The sequence below is a fragment of the Schistocerca serialis genome, chromosome 12 (genome assembly GCF_023864345.2).
Source record: "Schistocerca serialis cubense isolate TAMUIC-IGC-003099 chromosome 12, iqSchSeri2.2, whole genome shotgun sequence".
Taxonomy (NCBI): Eukaryota; Metazoa; Arthropoda; class Insecta; order Orthoptera; family Acrididae; genus Schistocerca; species Schistocerca serialis.
In genome coordinates, this window is record NC_064649.1 from 71,880,536 (window position 1) to 71,891,320 (window position 10,785).

General features: G+C 43.0%; 1 non-coding gene across 1 annotated transcript; it reads left to right on the forward strand.

The window, feature by feature from the left end:
• The first annotated feature begins 774 nt into the window (after positions 1–774).
• On the forward strand, positions 775–849 carry Trnap-cgg (transfer RNA proline (anticodon CGG)). Its single transcript has one exon. It is a non-coding gene; the product is annotated as a tRNA-Pro (tRNA).
• The last annotated feature ends 9,936 nt before the right edge of the window (positions 850–10,785 follow it).

The following is a 10,785-nucleotide window of genomic DNA, read 5'->3' on the forward strand; positions in this document are numbered from 1 at the left end:
GTCAATGTATCAACAGATTAGAATAAATACTGGGTTATAATTATAAATAAAACACATGAGTCAGTATTAAAAAAATATTTATTTCAATTTCTATAATAATGTGTTACATCTCCAGTCACTTGTACTTTAGCACATCTTCCTGCACCTTTCATCCAAATACAAACAGCTTCTTGTTCACTTATTTTACGATGATTTCTTGTTCTGGACTGAAGCGCCTAGAACCGCTCGGCAACAGCGGCCGGGTTCTAATCTCAATGTAAATAACATAGTAACAGCTCACTGCATAAGTTACTTTCAGCCAATTTGGTATCAGTTACAGTGCAATTTTACTTGCTCTACTGTATTTACTTTACTTAGTTAATTTCACCAAGGGATGGCCAAGAATTCGGCTCGTGGGCCGCGCCTTGTCGCGAAGGCTCTGGCTCTCACGCTTTCTCCCCACCGCTACGCCACGCAGTCTGAGCGTGAAGACGGATAAACTGCAAACGCGCCGCTTTTAAATGGAAATACACTCGCACTGCATACGACTTGATTTTATATCTCATATTTCTCAACAACACAGATAATAAATAAAACAAATTTTCCGTTTTATTTAATTACTTCTTTGGCGCGCTGAAGATATATAATTTTGAAACTTCCTGGAAGATTAAAACTGTGTGCCTGACCGAGACTCGAACTCGGGACCTTTGCTTCGCAGTAGAACTTCTGTAAAGTTTGGAAGGTAGGAGACGAGGTACTGCCAGAAGTCAAGCTGTGAGGACGGGGCTTAAGTCGTGCTTGGGTAGCTCAGTTGGTAGAGCACTTGCCCGCGGAAGGCAGAGGTCCCGAGTTCGAGTCTCGGTCCGGCACACAGTTTTAATCTGCCAGGAAGTTTCATATCAGCGCACACTCCGCTGCAGAGTGAAAATCTCATTCTGGATATATAATTTTTATCGGGTACAAAGCAATGTGGACTTCCTGGACAGTGTTAACGTTAAAGGGATTTGTCTTTAAAACGGGACTTATATATCGCAGATCAGTCAATTACATCTGCACACGTACTGGGGCTCTTTCAATTAATCAGCGAACGGTCTCGGAACCAGATGTAAGATTGGCAACGTTCTCGAAACGTGTAGAAAACTAATCTTGTAATTCCTTCAAGGCTGTAATGAATTGAAACTTCCTGGCAGATTAAAACTGTGTGCCCGACCGAGACTCGAACTCGGGACCTTTGCCTTTCGCGGGCAAGTGCTCTACCACTAGAGCACTTGCCCGCGAAAGGCAAAGGTCCCGAGTTCGAGTCTCGGTCGGGCACACAGTTTTAATCTGCCAGGAAGTTTCATATCAGCGCACACTCCGCTGCAGAGTGAAAATCTCATTCTGGCTGTAATGAATTCTTCAAATCTCGCGTTTTTTTTAATGCCAGTGAGTTTAAGGAGCTGGACTGTGTTTGTCAGAATGTGTGTCTCCTAAATCGCGATCTTCTCTTTAAATGCATCCCCAACAAAAGAGAAAGACGCTGTTTGACTTCTTTCAGTGTCCTACTCTGGGCAGTATGCAGTCAAGTCCACTTAAAATGCGAGGTCGGCAGTCCGTTCCGAAGGTTGAAATTTTCGTTCTTACTCATTTTTAGCCGGCCGGTGTGGCCGTGCGGTTCTAGGGGCTTCAGTCTGGAACCGCGTCACCACTACGGTCGCAGGTTCGAATCCTGCCTCGGGCATGGATGTGTGTGATGTCCTTAGGTTAGTTAGGTTTAAGTAGTTCTAAGTTCTAGGGGACTGATGACGACAGATGTTAAGTCCCATAGCGCTCAGAGCCACTTTTGAACACTCATTTTTCCTTCATAAATTCAACAATAGCGAGCTATAAGTCGAAAAATAGTTCCAGTCGCTCCTCTTGACTTGACCAACGTACTTTGCAGTGATATATAAGGTCACCATACTCTTCGTTCAGTTCCATCGAAAATTGTAGCAACTGACAGCGGAATAATGCGTGCGTCTTCATAAATTTTACTGCTCGTGTCATCAGTTTCTTCATGTGTTCCATGCCTGCAAATTTAGCACAAAGTGCATTCTGATGTAGAGAAAAATGAATCCCGTGTGTCGATCCTTTCTAAATTTTCTCTCTTTCATTGCCAACTAAATCTTTATATTCTTTCGCATGGTACTGTAATGTCGTTTCATAGCAAATTATTACTACCTTTTAGTATTTGTAATACGTACTGAGAATTCTGCGATCATGATAGAAGCTGGAGAAATGGATTAAAATTGGCGACATGGCCAGAACTTGAACCCAGCTCTTCTGCATACAAGACAGATATGCTAACCAGTAGACCAACCTTTTTTCGCCCAGATACTATGAACATTGTTTTGGAAGGAATGGACTGGTGGGGGCTCAGGGGGCAGAATGAGCAACGATAAAAACCCGAGGCACAGGAATAAACAGAAGTCGAAGGCTTTGTTACTGTTTACTTATTTTTATTTTTTTGTAATTTTGACTATTACTATGAAATTATGTAGAACAGACATCATCCACATTGGAAAAAAAACAAAAACCGGTTAAAATAAAAGGAAAATAAATTAAAATTCGCGCATCTACAGGGAGCTCTCCTATCTGAGGAGGCCTGGGTTAGAATCGATCAATTAAAACTATGTGCTGGACCAAGACTCGAACTTGGAAACTTCGACTGTCAAAAAAATGGTTCAAGTGGCTTTGAGCACAATGGGACTTAACATCTGAGGTCATCAGTCCCCTAGAACTTAGAACTACTTAAACCTAACTAACCTAAGAACATCACACACACCCATGCCCGAGGCAGGATTCGAACCTGCGACCGTAGCAACAAGTGTTCCACCAACCACATTCAGCTGCATGGACTATCCAGGTCGAACGTCCTCCCTAATATTTAAATTTCAATTCGTGATTTGAGCCTATTTTCCCCTTCTTAAATGGTCAGTATTGCTAATGCTCTCCGGTACTGGAGAGTACGTAGTAGGGAAATCCTGCCTGTACCTCCGGTGTAGGTGTCCTTATAGATCTGACGTAATTAAATTTTCCTTGAGACCTGTTAGTCTCAACTTTATCTACAATAATGACAGAAGCTGAAGAAATCAATTAAAATTTGTGCTATAACTGGAACATAAACTGAGGACTCCTGCTAACACAAACTTCGTGCCTTCAGCCTGTTGAAATTTGCGTTAGAGAGGGCATTGGACTAGGATAGTCGATATGCAGCGGTGCTATCCATCCTGCGACGGTGGTGTAATGACTAGCATGTTTGCCTAGTAAGCAGTAGACGAGGGTTCAAGTCCTAAACCTTCCACAAATTTAAATTCTTTTCTTCAGCTTATGTCATTATTGTAGATAAAGCTGAGGCGCATATCTCTGAAGAAAAATTTATTTACGTACTAAGAATTCTCGGCAACGGCCTTGCCGCAGTGGATACACCGGTTCCCGTGAGATCAATCACCTAAGTTAAGGGCTGTCGGGTGTGGTCAGCACTTGGATGGGTGACCATCCAGGCCGCCATGCACTGTTGCCATTTTTTGGGGTGCACTCAGCCTCGTGATGCCATTTGAGGAGTTACTCGACCGAATAGTAGCGGCTTCGGACAAGAATACCATCTTACGAGCGGGAGAGCGGTGTGCTGACCCCACGCCCCTCCTATCGGCATCCTCCACCGAGGATGACACGGCGGTCGGATGGTCCCGGAAGGCCACTCGTGGCCTGAAGACGGAGTGCGGAGAGCACCGAGAATTCTCGTTCCTGTCTCCCATCAGTCTCATTCATTTTCAAAGACTTCCGAAAGTACATTGATAGACTGACTTTTTTTGCGCAAACAGCCACTGGAACTACGGACGTCTCCCATATCGCCAAGAAACAGCCAAGGCTAAAAAGGGCTGACACCACGATTGTGCCGAATTTAAGAGGGTTGTGACGACCGGCATTTCCCGCACCACTATACTAGATGAAATGTCTCACTGTACCGAGTACTTACGAGGATGACCGAGCAAAGCCGAAGGACAGGTCTGGTCTCGGCCCGCCCGCGGCACTGTGTGTGTGTAGTTTGGGACGCCGTGGCCTGCCGTGATTTAATCGATCGTGTACTATAGGCAACTGGGTTTAATGTTTCGCGTTGTCGGCGCAACCCTTCAGCACGTTGTCTATAGCGCCCTCCCAGACTGCTGGCCAGTCGGTTCAACTCTCGCGGCTGGTACGCGACGCTGCGCCAACACGACAGGTCGGCAATGTGACGTGGTCTGCATGCTGATATTACGGGGCAGCCTTCGCAACCGTTTCCATCAACTAACGAAGCGTAACGGGGTTCTTACCACAGCACCGGTAATCAGTAAGTCCAGTTCTGTATGTTTATGCTGGTTATGGTATTAATCATTATCTAACAAGGAGAGGGCCCCCAGCGGTGCTATCAGCTTTTGAAACTATCTATACGGTGACGTAGGTTAAGACCCCATGTATCATACGCTGCAGCTGTTTGCCCTGGTGGGTCTTTGTCAGCAAGTAATTGACGAAAAAATTTCGGAATTGTGTGTGACACGGGACAGCGTTAAAAAGGTTCCTGCAAATAGTGCGGTCGTGCCGTGTAATGAAACAGAAAACTGCCTCGCGTGCAGGAGGTTGTCGGTTCGAATCTCGTCGGACTGAATTTTTTAAAATAATATTTATTAAAATTACTTTGTCAATCTATTTTACACAATTAATCGATGTAAATGAAATTTTTTGATTACATTGTCGCATAATTTCAATCACAATACCAACTTTTTCATTTGCTCTCCTTTTTTTTCCTATCACTCTTTCTCATTTGAACTCTTTGTACATTGTTTTTAATTAATTTTATGTATTAATTTCGATTTAATATCTTTTATCTGTGTGGTTTTTCTTCCACATTATTGTGGTAATTATATCTATTTCTCATTTTGCTTTAATTTCGTTGTTTTAAACGTTTATATGACGATTACTGTGCAAAAAGAACTGCACATTTGGTAACAAATATAATTTTTTCGTACCATTCCACAACTATAAATAGATTATATATATAGTTAAGGCTCACCGGCCATTTGACCATCTTCTGTGCAGATGCACATACAGTGCTCGAAAACTCTTACGGGAATTGGCAGTTCAAAATGGTTCAAATGTCTCTGAGCACTATGGGACTTAACTTCTGAGGTCATCAGTCCCCTAGACTTAGAACTACTTAAACCTAACTAACCTAAGGACATCACACACACCCATGCCCGAGGCAGGATTCGAACCTGCGACCTTAGCGGTCGCGCGGTTCCAGACTGTAGCGCCAACAACCGCTCGGCCACCCCGGCCGGTTTTTTAAATTTTTTTTTTACACTCAGTTTTTTTATTACAGAGGACAGCTAACCCTCTGACCGAACACGCTCAGCTACCGTGCCGGCAATCGGCAGTAAAGCCGCAAGTAATAAGTATAATGGGCAGGGGCACTGTGAATATAGTGCGGGACAATAAGTTGCGAATGTGAGTCTGACGGGAGACGTGCCAAAGATAAGACCCTGCAGTCGCACTATCCTCTGTGTCCTCGGTGTCACACATGGTGCCGCTACGGTAGCTCAGCATGTTCGGTCAGAGGGCAGATTGTCCTCTGTAATAAAAAAACTGAGTGAGGGAATCAACGATCAACTTGAACAGATGTCATGTGACTTTCGCCCAGACCAAACGAAACGAACAATAAAAAAAAAATATGGACAGAGCGTCTGCCATGTAAGCAGGAGATCTCGGGTTCGAGTCCCGGTCAGCTGTCCCCATTGACTTATATCAACGCCTGTATTTAGCTAAGGGTATTCATTTCATTGTAGTTTCATTATAAATAATTTCGCCTTTCGTTTTTTAAGCGATACATCAGAATTATTAAGTAATTGAATATTACAATATTTATTTTATTTATTTATCGTGTCGAAGGCACCACTTTTACAAAATCAATAAGATTACAATAAGTAGAGCACATAAAGCAATACAGTAAATGGTAGTGGGAGACGTGAAGATTAATTAAAGTAAAATACAAAAACACAGAATACAATGTTCATTTAAAAGAGCTGGTATTATTGTGTCTGGGATTACAATCCTTATATCCCATGCGAAGCCCAGTACGTTGCCGCTTGTACGGCGTTGTCATCTGATGTTAGTAAGTGCAATGTTCGTACAATTTCCTGCAGTAAAATTTTTTTTCTTTATTTATTGTCACAATCACATGTTTACGACACAGTCATAACCGGTTTCGGCCATATAATGACCATCTTCAGATGCTAAAATTGGCATACACTGAACACAGGTTCATGAGTTGTCAACGCATAAACCTGTGTTCAGTGTATGCCGCCTTTAGCATCGTTGTATAGCCGAAACAGGTTATGACTGTATAGTAAACATGTGATTGTGTCTATAAAGAAAAAAAATTTACAAAAGAATCAATTACGCACTCCAAAGACAAAATTGTTTTTCCCAAATTACCTGCAGACTAGTAGGTGTTATGGGTCTTGCAGTTCTCCATATTCTCAGAGCTCGTCTGTACTGATAGTCCCATTTCTTTAGGTGTACTTTGCATCGTGGTACACCCGGTCTCGGCCGGCCGGAGTGGCCAAGCGGTTCTAGGCGCTACAGTCTGGAGCCGCGCGACCGCTACGGTCGCAGGTTCGAATCCTACCTCGGGCATGGATGTGTGTGATGTCCTTAGGTTAGTTAGGTTTAAGTAGTTCTAAGCTCTAGGGGACTGATGACGACAGCAGTTAAGTCCCATAGTGCTCAGAGCCATTTGAACCATTTGAACACCCCGTCTCAATCTAGTCAAGACTTTCCAGATATTGTGGAAATTCGAAGCCGGCTGTAGGTTCTTCCCTGGAACTATTCCCTGGTCTTCCTGATTCCGAGTTTCGCCACAGCTCTTCTCGTCGTGTTTTAGGCGGTTAAGGGATTGAATCAGTTATTTGTAGAAAATTCTTCCTTGGATTAAGTTTGTTAGGTTGGGTGTAGTGTCTAAACTTCGGATGTCTTGAATATATTTCTTGTTTATGTTACTCGACGCGCGGTCTTAGGCGCCTTGCCACGGTTCGCGCGCCTTCCCATGTCGGAGGTTCGAGTCCTCCCTAGGGCATAGGAGTGTGTGTGTCGTCCATAGCATAAATTAGTTTAAGTTAGATTAAGTTGCGTGTAAGCCTAGGGACCGATGATATCAGCAGTTTGGTCCCATAGAAACTTACCACAAATTTCCAAATATGTTTCTCGATTTCTGCAGCCATGGGCTATGCCCATAAGTTGATAAAGCTGGTTTCTGGGAATTGGGCGGAGGCAGCCTGTTATGGTGCGTGCTGTCTCATTCAGAGCTATACTTACTTGTTTTGCATGGATGGACTTTTGCCATAGAGGTACTGAGTACTGCGGAGCGGAGAAACATAACGCTAGAGCTGGCGTACGGAGAACTGTGGGTTGTGCTCCCCATCTACCATTTTTGAGCTTGCGGATGATGTGCCTGGCACACTCTTTCACATTTGTGTTCAAACAGCGATCCTTGAAGGCGAGAGCGCGGTCGAGTTCGACTCAAAGATATTTTGGTGTGTCGCAGTGACAGACGCGCTTTGCCCTCCAGGTTATGTTGAGTTCTCTCCTTGCCTCACTACTGCGCAGGTGAAAAGCGCGGACCTGGGCTTTTGCTGGGTTTGTCTTGAGATGGTTACCGTCATAGTAGTCAACTAGATTTTCAAGCACTGTTGTCACTTTGCTTTCCACCTCTTCAAATGTTTTGTCTTGAGCATCATCTACACCTACATCCACATTTATACTCCGCAAGCCACCCAACGGTGTGTGGCGGAGGGCACTTTACGTGCCACTGTCATTACCTCCCTTTCCTGTTCCAGTCGCGTATGGTTCGTGGGAAGAACGACTGCCGGAAAGCCTCCGTGCGCGCTCTAATCTCTCTAATGTTACATTCGTGATCTCCTCGGGAGGTATAAGTAGGGAGAAGCAATATATTCGATACCTCCTCCAGAAACGCACCCTCTCGAAACCTGGCGAGCAAGCTACACCGCGATGCAGAGCGCCTCTCTTGCAGAGTCTGCCACTTGAGTTTGCTAAACATCTCCGTAACGCTGTCACGCTTACCAAATAACCCTGTGACGAAACGCGCCGCTCTTCTTTGGATCTTCTCTATCTCCTCCGTCAACCCGACCTGGTACGGATCCCACACTGATGAGCAATACTCAAGTATAGGTCGAACGAGTGTTTTGTAAGCCACCTCCTTTGTTGATGGACTACATTTTCTAAGGACTTTCCGAATGAATCTCAACCTGTCACCTGCCTTAGCAACAATTAATCTGCGTAGATGGAGCGAGCATCTGTACTAATCGGCTACTCATTGGAGTACATGTTGTATATCACTGAGGCAAGGACGCTGCCTTGTAGTAGTCCATATGTTATAATAGATAAATATAATCAAATACATAGTCACAAAAATTTCGACTGAAAAAATGATATAAGGAAAAAAATGAAACTGCAAATTTCAGATAGTGATTAAGATAATGTGACAAAGGTATAGAAATAAAAAATTACATTTAAACAAATTAATTCATTAAAAATAATTATCGAAGTAATTTCGTTAAAGACTTGAAAATATGAGATTCGAACCCACAACCTTCCGCGTGTGAAACTGTTACTCTATCCATTATACCACACAATCACTCTGCGTAATGCAACTTCTTTAACGCTACTATCACGCAAAATTCTGAATTTTTTTCGTCAATTGCTTGCAAACGAGGGCCTACAAGAGTGAATGGCTGCACTGTGATATCTAGGATCTCAACCTACATATAGGTAGTTTCAAAAAATGGGTCGCACCGCATGGCACCTCTCCTTGTAAGTCGCGGATAGCACATTAACCGTTACAGTTACCATCCTACGGTAGATGTTTTAATATAAAGCCACTCACGTTACTTGTGTGAAACACTTACATGTTACAACAGTAATGCTCTTTATTCCACAGGGCATCATCACGTTCGATATTCGACGGTATTGGACTGAAGGTTATTTTAATTAATCTTCACCTGAATAAGCCGTACATCTGTAGCGCAACGTAGTTTAATTTTATGACATTTGTAGGGGTTCTTGACGGTACGACACACACCAAAGGTTGTCAAGCAAGTTTTGATTATTGCAGGCGCTGAGGATATCCCGGGACGTCGTACACCATTACACCTTATCAATCGTATACTACGATAGCTAAATGTAACAGCAACGTAATGAAGTCCGCAACACACTAGTATACATCGTGAGTCACCTACAACTTGCGCCGCAAATATTGCGGAAATGGAAAGTGCTATTGGTGTGTAGTTCCCACAGAATGGATCGGTAGTACAGGTCCCGTATTGTTAGCCAATCAACAGATTGTAGTAATACTTAGAAAGTGTGTTTTTTGTGGAACATACTTTTGTAGACCAAACAGTACCTACTGGCATTAACAAACTATAAGCAGAGTAAATTAGAATGTCCGTATGTTTTGTTGCAGCATTCTAGTGGGAGTAGTTTACGAGATACCGTATTTTAAAAAGTTCCCACACCGACACTTGAACAATACTTGTGGTAGCACGCGCAAAATAACGAGACAAGTGCATACTCCAGTTGTGTGGATTCTGAGTAGTAACGAGACAATTGACCATCGCATATTGTGTTAAACATGACCACCGGCAGCAGCAGTACATGCTCACAATCTCGTACGGAACGACTTCTGCACACGTGCTGGCATCTCAGCAGAGATGTTCGAGCAGGCTGCAGTAATACGTCGTTGCATACCATCGGGTGTAGTTGGTATGTCCTTGTAGACAGCGTCTTTCAGCTTTCTTCACAGAAAAGTTTTCAGGCATCAAATCCAGGGAACTGGCTGGCCAATGTACAGGTTCTCTGTGTCCAATCCGACGATTTGAAAACAAAAGACATACTGTAGTACTTTGTAAACTATGAGCTGGACAGCCATCATGTCGGTACCACAGGTTCCCCCTAGTCTGCAGAGGATCGTCATTTGGGATTACAGAAGCATCCGATTCCACACGTCTACTTTGACCCAAGACGTCATCAGTATGGCGGCAACGGCTGATCTCAGCGTCTGCAATATGGCGCCTATGACCTCACTACATACGGCAATAAACACGAAAATACATATAAATAAGACAATAATATCTGACTCCAAAAATACATTTTTATATGTTTAATTATTAGTGTCAGGTTCAAAAAAGGTGTCTATACAAGATATCACATTACACAAAATATTAAATGACACTTAATATTCCTTTTTTTTTTTTATTTGTGGAGTGCGTTGGGGAAATTACCCACTTACTATATCCAAAAATTCATCTAATGAGTAGATGGAGTTGCCATTCAGAAATTCTTTTAATTTCCTTTTAAATGTTAATACCTTCAGACTTCAAGAAGAATATAATAATTCCAATCCCAAAGAAAACAGGTGTTGACAGATGTGAAAATTACCGAACTATCAGTTTAATAAGTCACAGCTGCAAAATACTAACGCGAATTCTTTACAGACGAATGGAAAAACTGATAGAAGCCGACCTCGGGAAAGATCAGTTTGGATTCAGTAGAAATGTTGGAACACGTGAGGCAAAACTGACCCTACGACTTATCTTACAAGAAAGATTAAGGAAAGGCAAACCTACGTTTCTAGCATTTGTAGACTTAGAGAAAGCTTTTGACGATGTTGACTGGAATACTCTTTTTCAAATTCTGAAGGTGGCAGGGGTAAAACACAGGGAGCGGCAGGCTATTTAC